The 13742-nt window shown below is 36.5% G+C and overlaps 1 pseudogene; it reads left to right on the plus strand.

The window, feature by feature from the left end:
• The first annotated feature begins 302 nt into the window (after nucleotides 1-302).
• On the plus strand, nucleotides 303-2747 carry LOC149226885 (ABC transporter C family member 14 pseudogene; annotated as a pseudogene).
• The last annotated feature ends 10995 nt before the right edge of the window (nucleotides 2748-13742 follow it).

Below are 13742 nucleotides of genomic sequence, written 5' to 3' on the forward strand. Positions count from 1 at the left end.
AGAGCAAGCTGTAAACAAGGTTAGGCTTGTTATAGTCGCAGCTGGGAGGCTGGGGCAAATGTAGAACTTGTGCTGGTGCTAACAATGCTTGCCAAGATATTTGGTTTGATCTCAGGTTATCTAGCTGTGTGATAGAAAGGTCACCGGTTTGTCCTGAAACAAAACAAAAGGCCAATTCTATTACAACGTGTACATGATTCCGCAGTCAACTATTACAACGTGGAGTTTGCACTAACTTATTCAGAGAAACGAGTTACAAGACGGAAATTACCAGATCAGAAAGCTTCTTTACATCAGCCTCAATGGCATGGATCAGCTCAGATTCTTATAGTGGTTATAAAAAAAATCATCGGGCAACGAGTATTTTCTTTCAGAATTGTTAGGGTGGCTCAGATATGTGCTGCTGGCTCCATGTCCCCAACGCGAAATTGTCATCCTCGTCAACATTGATTTCTTATTGATTTATCTGTCATTCTTGGTGAACAAATTCCTGTGTTCACGAAAGATATCATCAGGGGAAAAAATCACTCCCTAATAACACCAATCTCCAGGGCCAGCGCCAGAGCCTCAAAGTTAGTCTCAAATTCAGAGCAACTTTAGTTGTCACAGGAATTGTAAGTTTACTGCATGTTGGTCTCTGCATTTGGAGATTTGGAAGACTAGGCCTTGGAACGAAATGGGCTATCCATGAGGTAATATACACACTAGTCCAAGCACTTTCATGGATTGTATTTGGGGCAATAGTTGGACATGAAAAGAAATTTAAAGCTACAGCACATCCAAAGTCTCTACGTCTCTGGTGGCTTACAAATTTCATTCTGAATACACTATTCTTGATATCTGCAATCATCAGGTTCACGTCCACAACTCCTAATCCATATAGTATTCTCCCTCTTGATGACCTTTTTTGCATTGATAATGTTCCCTGCCAGTGGATTTCTGCTGGCATTAGCCCTCAAAGGAACTACAGGCATCACCATTGTTGAAGAAACAGAAGTAAAATTACGCGAACCTCTTCTGGATGGTAGCACTCTGAATCCTGGCACTGAGAAACAATTAATAACCCCTTATGCTACAGAAGGTATTCTGTCAAGGGCTACATGGTCATGGCTGAATCCTGTATTGAGCAAAGGTTACAGAAATGCTTTGCAATTGACAGATGTTCCTTCACTGGCACCTGGTGATAGCGCTGAAAATATCTTTGAGCTTTTTGAACCAAACTGGCCTAATGACATGGTGGAACACCAACACCCTGTACGCCTTACATTTCTTCGATGCTTTTGGCCAAATCTTGCACTTGCTGCATTACTGGCCCTTTGAAAACTGTGTGTGATGTATATTGGCCCAGTTTTGGTACAAAATTTATTGATTTTACATCTGGAGATCAGAGCTTTCCTTATGAAGGCTATGTTCTTGTATTGATACTTCTTTCAGCAAAATCCATTAAGGTTCTTTGTTCCCATCAGTATGATTTTCAATGTCAGAAGTTGGGGATGCTGATAAGGTCTAGTCTAATCACGACTTTATACAGAAAGGGTTTAAGATTGTCTAGCTCTGCTAGGCAAGCTCATGGTGTTGGACAGATTGTAAATTACATGCCTGTGGATGATCACTAGCTTTCGGATATGATGTTGCAACTTCATTACATCTGAATGATGCCTCTGCAAGTTGGGGTTTCTTTATCAATACTGTTTGGGGTTTTGGGCATTTCTGTGTTGTCTGGTTTTGTTTGCATGGCACTGATAATGGGCATTATAGCTTGGCGATCCAAGAGAAATAGGAGATATCAATTTCAATTAATGAAAATGCGTGATCTTCGTATGAAGGCAACTGATGAGTTTTTGAATTATATGAGGGTTATCAAACTTCAGGCATGGGAAGACCATTTCCAAACACGTGTACAGTCTTTTAGGAATTCCGAATATGAATGGCTCTACAAATTTATGTATTCTGTTTCATTGAATATAATTACTCTATGGAGCACAATTCACTTATTTCAGTAGTGACATTTACTACATGCATTTTTGTAGGAGCAAAACTTACAGCAGGGAAGGTGTTCACTGCAACATCCATTTTCAAAATTCTTCAAGAACCCATTAGGAAATTTCCTCCAACTTTAATATCTCTTTCACAAGCAGTGGTGTCCTTGGATAGACTTGACAGGTATATGACCAGCAAGGAGCTTGATCCTGAGGCAGTTGAAAGATTACTGCCAGGCAAAGAGATTGCTGTTGCAGTTGAAAATGGTACCTTTTTTTTTGGGATGAAGAGTAATCCAAATCCATTTTTCAGAATATCAACCTTGAGGTTCGAAGTGGATCTTTGGTGGCGATTGTTGTCACAGTTGGATCCGGGAAGTCCTCTTTGCTGTCATCCATTCTTAGGGAGATTCCAAAACTTTCTGGTGTGGTAAAGATCAGTGGTAGCACAGGTTATGTGGCACAAACATCATGGATACAGAATGGGACAATAGAAGAAATCATTATATTTGGATTGCCCATGGACTATGGCCAGTACCAGAATACAATTCGGGTGTGTGCACTGCGAAAGGATTTAGAAACGATGGAATTTGGAGACCAGACTTAAATTGGGGAGCGAGGATCAACGTTAGTGGTGGACAGAAACAACGAATTCAACTATTACGAGCTGTTTACAAGGATACATATATTTATCTTCTTGATGACATTTTTAATGTTGTGGAAGCCCATACTGGTTCTAATTTTCAAGATCCTTGCAAATACTACTAAGTTCTATTTGAAAATTTTAATAATTTTGCATTTTTGTTATTCAGTTTGGATAATTCATGGATGCATGAGCCATATATATTTTCGTTCGCGCTTTCATACCTCTAGTTTCAGGTACTTTAATTTGGTTATATGTTGGCACAATTCTAAAGCCGTGTCCTTTGAATTATAGCTCTTGGATCGAGAGTTAGTTCTTCGCCATTGTCTTTTGTAGAAAGGCCTTTGGCTTGGACTTGTCTATTGTTCAAAGGGGCAAGAAGAGGAAGTGATACGTGAAGAATCATGATTTTGAATACACGGCAATGATAACTATTTGCATTTGGGAAGGTTATGTTGCAGGGATTTTCTGATGTTTGTGTGAAATGATGGTGCTTAGTATTTACTGTATGAATTTTAGTATGGATTATGTAAACAGAGATCATGGGTATTGTCTGCGTATATATTTTTTTGTATTTATACTGAATATCTTGAAATTCTAAGTATTTCCTTTTCCTTCGTCACATCTAGACCTTGGGAGATCTATCATTTCTACATACAGAATTTTAAATGTTCCTTCTGGTGAAAATGATTCCGATTTTATTTCTACTGCTCTTTCTTATTTCCTATGGAAATTTTCTTGAAGATATTCAAAGACTAGCTTTGCTTCTGATCTGCAAATAGTCTTCCTAATGATCATTGAGCATGCTACCTATTTTGATTTGGTACGGATGGCCAATCTCAGGAGATTCAGTTTCTTCATGGATTATCTGTGGAAAATATATCATAGCAAAAAAGAAATTCTTCCAAGAACTAAATTCTGTGTGTGATGATACATTGTTATGTAGGGAAGTGCCAAGAGACTAATTAAGGATGCTCTGCAAGAGGCCGCAAGGAAACGAGAAATGCGATATTCAAGGAAACGAGAAATGCGATATTCAGACCTCAAAAAGAAATGAACGAGGAGTTAGGCGCCATTTCCATGATGACATAACTGTCATTGTTGTATTCCTGGATCATGACTTAATCAGCAGGACCTTCAGGCTGCCCCTGGATGGTGCAAATCCTGAGTGCAAAAGCTGATTTTTACCTAGGGGCAAGTTAAAACCTGCATCTTGTCTAACGAATGATGCCCATAAGAACATTCCTGTACTTAACACGGCACTCAAGAAATTCACTAACTTATTTGGGCATCGTGATCTATAATTCTGTCAGCAGTAATTTTACCGTCTTCGCAGAATGAAAACAGGCAGCATTCAATATCCTCAAATGTGGTTTTCGTTCTCTAAGATATCCCTTCTGATTATGTTGACATTAAGATTTTATTTTTTTGTAAGAGGGTAAAAAATTTTTAGTAGCTGAACATCATCTCCCCTCGGGCTATTCAATCTTGCACTGGGTATTAATTTATGATTATAGATCTGTGCTCAATGATTAAGGGTTGAGAGCATAATTTGCTACATGAAATAAATGCATGTAATCATTTGGCTTGCCTCAATTCTGTTTCAGTAGCAGCCCTGTTATTTTTTTAGAAGTATCCATTAATATAGAATTGCTCCTTGCCTGTTAGAAATTGAACGCAGTTGACCATATCCAGTTCAAGTACAGGGTTGAATTGTGTCTTAAGTTTTATTTGACCATGTATGCCTCTGTAAAGAACATTTTCTCTACTTATCTGGAAGTAATTGGGAAACTTTCTAGAAATGCCTGAGAAAGGGGAAATGTGTATCGGCTAGTTCATCTGAAATCCCAAGGTATAAGCTCGGAAGCATTACAAAGTTATCATAGATATAAAGGATATTGACCCTGTGGAAAGGAGATTCAGTCCCCCTTTGCCATGCAGTCGCACGAGTATAGCCATTACACACTCATTCTTGAAACGAGACTTTAACGAGACTTTACTGAATGTGTGCATATTTTGTTGCTGGAAAAAAAACAAGTATTATTGCAATTTATTTAGTTGTATTTATGGCTAAAATAGCTTCAAGTTCTTGGGATTTCCTTTTAGCAGAGGATGATGTCTATTCTCGACATCAATAACCACTCAAATGATTAATATTTTGTGTATGATCCAAAGATACAGTTTCCATGGAGACCACAACTTTTCATGGATTTTGTAGTGTTGAAGAACAATAGCTGTAATGCATTTTCTTTATCACGTAATCCCTGTTTCTCACAATTTTATGTTCAATGACTTCATAAACAAGAAGGTGATTAGTTCATATCGGAATGTTAGGGAATTTTTCCTTTATGTGCAGTGGTGATTGTCTATGGCAACCACAAAGAACTGGTTTTTGTATTATCCATGAAGAAATTATCACATCTTCAAACCATAATGTAGACCCCTAGTCTTTTGGATGGAATGGACAAGATGGTGGGAAGTCCTCATCGTCCATTGTTTTCATTGGAGTGTGGTGAAGTATGGTAATCAATTGATTCTTATAGGCATTAAGTAGAATATGGGACATTTTAATAGCTCACGGCTGCTTAGATGAAGGAGGGCCACTATTAGGTCTCAGAGTTGAAACTCGGCTATGATACCATGTGTAAGGCCCTATCCTAGGGTCTTCTAGCAAATCTACTTTCTTCTTAAATTAAATGCGATCAGAGGTGATAACTAACTTACACAGATTTTAAACAAATACAATTCTATCATTTCATTCTAATGAGCATAATTTAGGGTGAATATTTCATTCTAATAAAATTTACAAGAGTAGTCTATGGGGGAATACGTGTACCCATGGCTGATGGAGATACCTTTGTCCTACTGCTCCTACTAAACGCTCCTCTTAATGGACCCAACTGGATTTACCTCTCAGCCAACTAGGAAATAATCCCTAGCCGAGGAAACCTCCACAGGTTCCCTAGCCCTCCGAGCCCAAGTCCAACCAGATGTAGGGTGTGTGTGTCCACGATGAATGATTCATACCAAGATAACAATACTTCCCACCTTTCAACAACCCAAGAAACCTCTAGAGATTCCTAAGGTCTCCAAAACCACAACAAGTCCAAACAATCACAACCAACCCCACAATCATAAGCAAGACCCCACCTCCCATTTTTTCCCCTCCCCCTTCCCTTTTTATACCCTCCTTCCCTTCTCCATCTCAACCACCTTTCATTAATGTCATTAACTTCTCACACATTCTTATAGTTGACTTCTATTCTCCTAAGTAAAGCTCGGAGTACATTTGGAAATGTGACATGAATATAAAATTGGGAATTTAATGGGAAAGGACCATGTCTTCTCCCAAGTAAATCTGAAAAGTACATTTGGGAATGTGAGATGAATATATATATTGATAATTAAATGGAAAGTACTATGTTTTCTCCCAAGTAAATGTGAGGGTACATTGAGGAATGTGAGATGTAATTACATGGATAGGACCATGTCTTCTCCCTAGTAAATGTGAGGGTACATTGGGGAATGTGAAATATATATATATATATATATATATATATATATATATATCTATAATGAGTTGGAGGGGACGATTTCTTCTCCCTAGTAAATGTGAGGGTACATTGAGGAATGTGAAATGAATATATATATATATATATATATATATATATATATATATATATATATTGATAATAAGTTGGAGAGGACCATGTCTTCTCTCAAGTAAATGTCAGGGTACATTGGGGAATGTGAAATGAATATATATATTGATAATGAGTTGGAGAGGACCATGTCTTCTCCCAAGTAAATGTGAGGGTACATTGGGAATGTGAGATTTGCTTACATGGAGAGGACCATGTCTTCTCCTTAATAAATGTGAGGGTACATTGGGGAATGTGAAATGAATATATATATATATATATATTGATAATGAGTTGGAGAGGACCATGTTTTCTCCCAAGTAAATGTGAGGGTACATTGGGGAATGTGAGATGTACTTACATGGAGAGGACCATGCCTTCTCCTTAGTAAATGTGAGGGTATATTAGGGAATGTGAGATGAATACATATATTATTTGAAATAATGGAAGGAGACCATATCCTACCTAAGGTTCAATTTGAGAAAGTAAGTGGGGAATTTGAGTAATGGAAATCATGAATTTTATATTAGACCAATATTTCTCAATATTTTCAGATAATGTAAACATTAACAAAATTGGCACGATCAGATTTAAGTGGGGCATTAAAAATTTCTAGTTGCAGGTGATTATTAAACCTATTTATTTTCATCTACTTTTGAATCACTAACAAGAGATATCTGCAAAAATATTTCTTTGTACACCCTCCCTACATCCTTCAGTATTTGCTTCCCCGGAAGCATTTTTAGGCATCATTGTTGTTGTGATTTTTAGTAGATGTGTTGAAAAGGATAAACACCATCTAGACTTGAAAGGCATCTCAAAATTATCATGTGTTGTGCTACCTCAATATCTTCCAACTTTGTTCCGACCAACAAATCCATGAATTCAATTCCAGTTTTTATGTGTTGTCTAAGATTAGTATAAACAAGCCTTGTGAGAGGAGATGAGTGCTACGGTGAAAATTCTTAAATGAAATAAAAATATGTTGGCCACCTACAAATGATAAATGTAATAAGGGTAAACCAAATAGTTGTAGCATAACCTCTATACACTTTTTCTTATCAAAACCCCCCATATGAATCTGTGTTATGCAAATTATTCTCTCAAAGATGTGTAGCATTTCTTATACAATCTAGAAAAAAATATTTTTTGTTTGAATACAAATTTTCAACAGAATTATCAACCCCCCCAACTCAGATGTTTCCGTTGATGATTCATCTCCATCCATTGAACTAAATATTTTATGTTATAAATCAGTTTCCATGGGAACATGCACAAAAGAGTTGTCATATTCTTGCAGCAAGGAAGACACTTCATCACCAGATCCAAGTTTTTCAATAGTATTTAACATTTCAATCAATACATCCACCCCAAGACCCCTCAAAGAATAATAATATCACATAATCTCATCCAAGGTAGTTGATAAGGACTCAAGATTGTCACCTACCAAATCCAGTAACTAGGTCTTTGATGTAAAAAAAATCACAAAACATATTAGAGACCCATGATCATTAATAGCTTGAAGTCCAAGTTTATTAAGGTGTAAAGCATCCAAACATTGTGGTATACAATCTAGTTCATTTGTAGAAGGGAGGACACTAACCATGATGGTATCTAAAAATTAATTAGGCAGACCAACAACATCTAGAACAAAATAGAAAGTTGGATATTTTTTAATAAGATCACTCATGACTATAGCTGCAAGTGAAAATACCTCACCACCAAAGTCCTTTTATCTTCTGAATATAGTGCACATGAAAAATGGCAAAGAACTTTCTTTGGATCCATATAGGTAACAAAACTGTCTAGGTAACAAACATCACTCATACCTACTTGCTTGCTAGACATAAATTCCAAGGATCAATGAGTTTCAACATGAAAGACATCATCAACCTGAAATATTTGATCCAAAACAGAGTAATAAGCAACAAATTCATGGTGTGGACTTGCTGGTTTTGCAAAAATAAGCCTCATTGGATTTCCTTGATATCTGGAAGTTATTTGCACTCCAATGAAAACATCGCCAAATTATTTTCCATATACAAGCAGGTTCTCCTCATCATAATTAAGGTTTCGTAGAGGTTTTCCCCAATTTTCTTCCAAATCCTTAGCATAAGGTGTGAGATATTGGTACTCTCTCATATTCATCTTATAAGAAATATTAATATTTGGGCTATTGAACATAACTTCTTTGCCATGAATTGTGTCTTCAATCAGTGATTTAGTAGTATCTGGAAAACATTGTACATTATCTCCATCTATCTTTAGTTCATGTAATACACTGAAAATTGAACAGAATACATTGAGGTAGGTTGCAGTTCCAACCTTGGCTTTGTGAGGTGGGAAGCTAAATACATATATAGTCATTTTCTTATCGTCCTAAAAACATGCAAGTAATAATATATTTCATCAGTGAATATTGGCGTTATACCTAACTGCACTTATCTCAATTAGGTTGTAACATGCAAAACAAATTGAAATGACATTTTGAAATTATCACCTTTTTTATTTGCTTTAGCTGAGACCACTTGATATCCCTTATCCAAAGTTGTTCAAAACACTTGATCTTGCCTGCAAATCAGTATAAAGAAGTTAGAAACAAATTTTTATGGTCACTTCAAAATAACCCTACAATGGCTCAAGAGAAACTTTTATCCTACATATGTGTATGGTACCATGACCCCTATTTTGGGATTCCAACATTGATGTAATTCTAATTTGAATTTCACAAAAAAGTTCACAATTTTAGATAAATTATATCGTTAATAGATTATCTAAATGATGAACTTGTCGAAAAAATGTTCATACAAACTATGAAACCTACCCATTATTGCATCATAGCTTGCAAAAACAATTGGCTCCAAACCACCATCAAGCTTAGTAAGAGAAACCTACCATGGAAACTAAATTGGATGCAATCCAAAAGTGGTTATAAGTCATTCATCCATAGTCTGGAACACTAGTGGTAAGGCGACAATGTAGGTAACTTCAATATTGGACAAAGCTTGTATACCGCGAAGATGATCCTCTCTAGCAGGTCCACCCACAAGTATAAACATAGTTAAGGAAACTGAAACATCTACAAGAGATTTATTTTTTATTGGACCATATAAGAAACGCTTCACGAGGGTGGAAAAATCTAATCCATGTTAAAATATTGGCACAACCTTTGCACCTCTATCTTCCAATTCCATCACAACAGCCACCTAGTGACTATTGTCACCAATAATAATGTGTCTTCATTGCAAGGTGATTCCAACGAATGGTACATTTATGTTTTTGAGTTTCTCATTTGCATCCTTTCTAGTGTCATACCAATTCAAATACTCTTCAACATCATCATACATGCAAGGAGACAGAGGGTGCCATATTATTGTGTCCAAATAGACGACTAGATTAGAAAAATCCAATTGTGTTTTATTGAGAGCAAACACATACAACCAAACAATCTTCTTAAAGAAGTTTCACTATTTAATAAGGATCCTTCTAATGAAAACTGCAAAATCATGATATAGGCTCTAGCATATTGAGCCTTGTTTCTTGGAAAATACTTGAGAACTTTGGGCAGGATCCTAAGAAGCTTAAGTATGCTTTACTCAAAGCTCAATGACTTCTTATTTCTTTTAAACATTTGAAAGTGTTAGTGTCCTATGATTCATAGTTTCAATTGATGATTGGCTATTTCCTTTCAGTTGATGAAATTGTAAATAATATTGTATTCTACAAATGATTTACAATATATATATATATATATATGATGAAAAAAGGGTAAAAAAATGTATATGAGAAAATGAAAAAATAGAATAAAAAGAAAATTTGAAAAAACCCCATGAAAAAATGTATGCATGTGAGCAGGTTGAAACACCACCAAAAATGTAGAAAATGAATTGAAACTACTTTAGAAGCTTTGAAAATAAAAGTTTGCAACTTGTTTAAATGCCACAGAGAAATAAATTGCATAGTTTAATCATACTGCTTAATCATGATTAAACTAAGTTAAAAAGGTTGCATAGATTAGATAATAAATCAACCATTAAGTTTAATCTTGGTTGAAATAAATAGGTAGATTAGATGAATATTAACGAAAGTGTATAAACTTGGTTAATTGCTTAAATACGCATTATAATGGGTTAGAAGCAACCTTAGAAAAATATTATGGGCTTGCTAATCAAAACACGCTCTTAGGATTAAATTAATTATTTTTAGTGTAGATTAATCATGATTTAATTAGATTAATCATGTAATTTAAACATGATTAATTAACATGTAATATTATGTTTCGTTTTTATTATAAATTCAAAAGTGACACAATGTTTTTGTCGTCTTATGGTATATGGTGCACACAAAACAATGATTGTGATTTACCCTGCCTGGATCAATGACGGGGAAACAAGTTTGGACCCCCTGCCCATTCTATATTTATCAGCAAGGTGGGGGGGGGGGGGAAGCGGTATTCCTATCCCCGGGTCATTTCTCACCACTCACCCCCTACTCTAAACTACTTACCACCTACCCCCCCCATTTGAAATCCGCCCATCTCCCCACCAACGTTCATTTGTGCCTATCACGTCATTCCTCCGCCTCTCCTATTTCACCACATGGCCACCCCGCTCTGGTTCCGTTATAATCTACCTGTTACATTACGCCCATTATGTCCCAAAAGTACACCACCTCACAAATGATCTGCTCCATAACGGACCAAAAGTAATGTAAAACTCCCATTTGTCTATAAAAATCCCCAAATTGATCATTGTTGCTCCTTTCTGCTCCCCATCCATTTCAAATAAAGAGGTACATATTTTTGAACTGGCACCTCATCTGCTCAATTTCTCAGTCACCTCTACAAATTCTAGTTAGCCATTTTCGACTGCGTACCAGTTACAGTGACTAGATTCCTCATCAGACATTCAAATTTTCCCGGGTAAAGAGAAAACATTGATCTTTGTTCCTGATATTTTGAGGAATGGCACCTAAGGGAGAGTCAAAGAAAACCAATGAGAATCCAATGATCCCTCCTGCAATTGACTTAGACCATATACCATTGTAAGATCAACACTACAAAATTACAGAGACCAATTGTGAGTTTGACTTGTTCAAACTCAACAATTGGCTCAAACAAACCTTTTTGGACCAGAGTGATGAAATCAACCCCTAGGAATCTTTCTTTCCATAGTCCATGTTTCCCCAGACTCATCCTTTTCCAGACATTGTCATATGGTGTCAATCCATATACATTCCTAGCTAAAGATCCATTGTGGCCCATAATGGTGACATTCTGCTGACCATAACCCCAGAGTCCATTAACCAAATGTTGTAAATCCCCCAGAATGACTCTTTGAGCCCCTTTTCTATAGATTCCCTCATGGAACTCTACAAGAAGTTGACCTTCCCTCAGAGAGCTAGGATATTTGATATTTTCCTACCAGAAGATGTTCAACTCCCAAAGTAGAATCCACCATACCCAGCCTCTATGTTGAGTGTCTCATCTACAAGGATACCACATAGATCAATGGGTAGATGAGCCTATTTTAGGTTTTCTGTTAGTTCCTTGCAGACATCATCCATGACCAATTCCTCAAGATCACAACAGAAGGAATGTTTAAACATTTATTAGTGTTAGTGTACATGCTTTTGTTTCATCAAGAAAACATATTTCCAACGACCTTGTAGAAATTCGATGATCAAGGTAATGCACAATCAGTTATACAGTGGACCTCTTTAGTAAGGAGGAATTTGAGTGACTTCACCTTCATTGACTTCATTCATCAATTTATCTATATAGTGGTGTGTCTTATAATCAACAATTTGGAACGTGGAATAGGTTATGAGATTCAAATAACCTTACACCTCAGTGACAAGACAAAATAGTAGACGGGTACTTGTACGAGAACTACATAGAAATTAGGGTGTATGGATGCGATCTTCCACCATACAGATTAGCAAGAAATGTTTCTATAAGAATTTTCTCATTGGAATATATCATGCAAATGATCAATATGGATGATTTTCATTTTGTCTCAGCCAAGAAGAAGGCCCAATTCAAGATCAAAACACAAGTGGGGCCATTCATATGAAACAACCAGGCATCAAGAACTGAGGCACATACACTTATCAAGCAGATGAACATTTATTTCAATTTCACTTGGTCCTATGACCCCTTCGGCATAATTTCCGACCTGAGAGTGGAGCAGAAGACCACTCCTTATTCTCATACTCCCAAGCCTAAAATTGAGAAGTTTATGAATAAATATCAATCGGAGGAGAACACCTTGCAGGAATATGAGGAGTAGATTTTATCTAAGCCACCTCACAGACACCAGTCCCTTAGGAGAAGCATGATAAAAGGCCCAGAGAAGAAGAGTCTTCTCAAGTGACAAAAATTGAAGCCAAACAATTCTTAACTTATACAAAGAAGCCTAAAAAGAAATCAACCACCAGTTTTTATGCAGGATGAAGAAGGACATACTACTATAGTCATGTTAGGTAAACATGTTTCAACAACACCAGAAGACATTTTTGCAGGTACAAGACAAGAAGACATTTTTGTATGCTCTACATCTTCCTCTACTTCACAAGATCCTCCAGTTTCAACACAAACAATAGATTTGGCTCAAGGAAAAATAAAGCCCAATATTTTTTCTAAGTACAAAGTAATAAAACAGAAGAATTAAATGTTGAAGGCCAACACTTACACTCAGTTTTGGAAGCAAACTGCTTCTTCCCAACATAGGATTCTATCAGCCTTTGATACTAAAGAAGGGATAATGTAGATGGAATTCTTGCAAGCATGGGCTCCTTTTCCTAAATCACAAGCAGAATACAAGCAGACAATCTTCTCCTTTGACACAAATCAAATCCATCTTATTGATAATATGGACATGCACAAAAATGCTGGAGAGATGTTGTATTCTACATTGACTAACACTGCCATGACAACTTCAAAATTGCAGGCCTCCATTAGCAACATACACTTACAATTGAAGCTAAAGAAAATTCCATATTTGGCAAAAGATACCAGAATTAAGTCATTAGAGGACTTAGTCATCAAGCTAGGTTATGACCCTAGTGATGTAAAGGAAGTAGAGGAGATTGTAAAGGAAAAGAATGTCTATATAGCAGCTTTGAGGAAGCAGCTCAAGATGCCATCTATAGAGGATCCAAAGACCAAGCAGATGGGAGAACTGGAAAATCAAAAGGAAGACATGTTCAAGATAGTAATTGAATGGAATGTCCAGATCAAAGAGATGGAGGTAGAACTAGAAAAATTACTCGAAGAGAAGAAGCAGTCCTCACAACTAGCCATTGTTCCACTTACATCAGTACCAATTGCAATTGTAGGAGCAACATAAGCTTTAAAACCAACAACAACACAAACATCAACTTCATATTCAACCACTAAATTGGTTAAACCCATGCAGGAGATGTCCATTCAGGGATAGGAGATTGAGAAGTTGAAGGAACAATTGAAGAATTTACAGG

Source organism: Pinus tabuliformis, chromosome J (genome assembly GCF_031772625.1).
Source record: "Pinus tabuliformis cultivar Carrire ecotype Pingquan chromosome J, CPIR1, whole genome shotgun sequence".
Classification (NCBI taxonomy): Eukaryota; Viridiplantae; Streptophyta; class Pinopsida; order Pinales; family Pinaceae; genus Pinus; species Pinus tabuliformis.